This window comes from Perissodus microlepis, chromosome 23 (genome assembly GCF_051167445.1).
Source record: "Perissodus microlepis isolate ML-2025 ecotype Zambia chromosome 23, ASM5116744v1, whole genome shotgun sequence".
Lineage (NCBI taxonomy): Eukaryota > Metazoa > Chordata > Actinopteri > Cichliformes > Cichlidae > Perissodus > Perissodus microlepis.
The window spans coordinates 16,693,694-16,696,316 of record NC_140482.1 but is presented as its reverse complement, the minus strand read 5'-3'; positions in this window follow the sequence as shown (position 1 = coordinate 16,696,316).

The window sequence follows — 2,623 nt, the reverse complement described above, 5'->3', positions numbered from 1 at the left end:
TGTTTCCTGTCATCATTAATCGTGTGTGCTTGTCTGGGAAATCTCCAGCCTTTTTGACTGAATCCATGAAAATGTAATGCAAATGGCCCGAACTTCTTCTTTGTTTTTTCTTTCTTTCTTTTGAAATGCAACCCTAAATCTTAAAAAAAAAAAAAAAGTTGGGATGTAAAATGTAAAAAAAAAAAAAAAAAAAAAAAAAGCAAAAAAATTGAATGATCTGCAAATCTTGTAAACCTTTATTTATTCTTAATAGAACATGTATCAAATGTTCAAATTTAATTAAAAATTGCATAAAGGGGAATTCGACGGAATTCGGGGGCAACAAAGGGCTGAAGAAGTGATACTAAAGGGTAACATCTGGAAGATTTTCTGACTGTTTCATTGGCAACAGGTCAGTAACGTGATTGGGTATAAAAAGAGCATCTTGGCGAGGCAGAGGTTCAATCTACAAAAAGACATCTATAAGTTGTTGAACAGTTTCAGAATAATGTTCCTGAATGTGAAATTGTGAAAACTCTCCTCTACAGTTTTAATATCAAATGATTCAGGGTATCTGGAGAAATCTCTTTGCGCAAGGGACACGGATGGGGAAACAATATAAAATACCTGTGAACTTCGGGTCCTCAGGCAGCACTTCATCAGGCATTAACAGGCATGATTCAAAGATTGCATGAGCTCAGGAAGTATGCCATCCACAAATGCAGGTGAAATCTCCATCATGCAAAGAAGTCATCTGTGAACATGATCGTGATCGAGCCAAAGCTCATTTAAAATGGACTGAAGCAAAGTGGGAAACTGTGGGCACAGAAATCAAATGTTGGAGTTCGTTTTGGAAAAGATGGATGTCGTGTCCTCTGGACTGACGAGGAGGGGGATTTTCCGGCTTGTTGTCAGCGCTTCAGTGTCTATGGAAATGGCTGCTTGCACATCTGGAAAGGCTCCATCAGTGCTGAAAGGTATATACAGGTTTTAGAGCAACAAAGCTCTTTTACAGGTCTTGCATGCTTGAGCAAGACGATGCTTCACAGTCGAAGAGTCCTGGTGCTGAACTGGCCAGCAGTCTTGACATTTCACCAACTGAAATCATTTGGAGCATCTTGAATGGAAAAAGATGTGAATGGGACACCAATTACCTCCCAACAGTCCAGCAGCTGCTCTCCTTCAGCTCCACCACAATTACAGACTGTTGTTAAATGAAGAGAGGATGCTACACAGTGGCAAACGTGGTCCTGTCCCAACTGTTTTAAGATGTGTCGCTGCCAGCATGTATGTTTTGAAAATGTATGTTTTCTTTGTTCTGTCGTGAATAAAATTTGTGCTTTGAGATTTGCAAATCACTGCAATTTTGTGTTTTAATTTTACACAGCATCCCATCTTTTTCAGAAGCAGGAGTGTTTATTAAAAAAAAAAACCCAGCATGACAGAAACCAATGTACTGTTACCATTTAAGAGATTACCCACTCATAAAGATGGCTAGATGGGAACTCTCTGTTACTCGTTCTCTTTGAAATGTAAATAAAGCGGATAGAAACACAATAGCATTGACCTTATTCATTTATGTTTTTTGCTCGACACAAAATTGCTGCTATGGTTTGTTTTCCTTACATTTCTTCCCCGCACATCAGGTGACCTTAATTAGAGTTAAATATAGGGGTGAAATCCAGGTCTAATTAAAACAATCCTACAGAAATACAAAGGCGTCTCGCACCCACAGCAATCCCAAAGCATCAACACATGTCCACGAGAAACTACACTGCAATCACAGTGCATGCACTAAACCTGAATTGTGTGTAAACAATGCTGTTGGTAAAGCCTTCATTTTTAATAAAAAATATTTTGGGTTTGTGCAAATATAATCTTGAAATAATGTCTTTTATGCTTTTAAACTCAAGGTTTGTCACAGAATATCTGAACAGGCTTTGATGAAGGGACCTTGATCAAGTGGATTAGAGTAACTTATTTCCTAGCAGGCTAGTGGCTGATAGAGTGATTTCTTACTGTGCAAATCCTTGCTCTTCTTATATGCAGCAAATCATTCATAAATTGAAAACCTAAAAGCCTCCTTTTTTTGTTGCCTTATTACCTTATTGCCATCTTGGCAGTGTTAACCCGTGGGTCAAATTGTGAGCAGCCTTTTATCAGCACAACAAGGGGAAGACTTATCAACGAGCTGCTCCCAGCTGGTTACCGATCTCATTCCCTGTCTACATGCAGTGTGTGCTTACTGCTGCGCTACTAAAACACTTTTCAGGAGTGAATCAAGGAATGCTCACATCAGACCACTTTGATGCTTTAATGAGATTACCCAAAAATCTTTCAGAGTGTACTGCATCTGCTTTTTGCTGTTCAGAATCACACGGTAGGTCCAACCGTCTTTGCAAGACAACCCCAAGAAGAATATCTCACAATTAACCCCACAGCATGCATCTACCTCCCAGATGATGCTACCCTTTTTTAAAAAAACAAAACAAAAACAAAACACAGTTTACACCATTCAAAGGTGCGTTTGCAGCTCCTGCAGCCATACAAAGTGTTTCTTCTGTGCTGAAGCCCTTTCATTTTGGCTCAAGAGCCAGATGTTTGTTTAAAATAAAGAGATTTCTAACTTTGCATGACCTTTAAA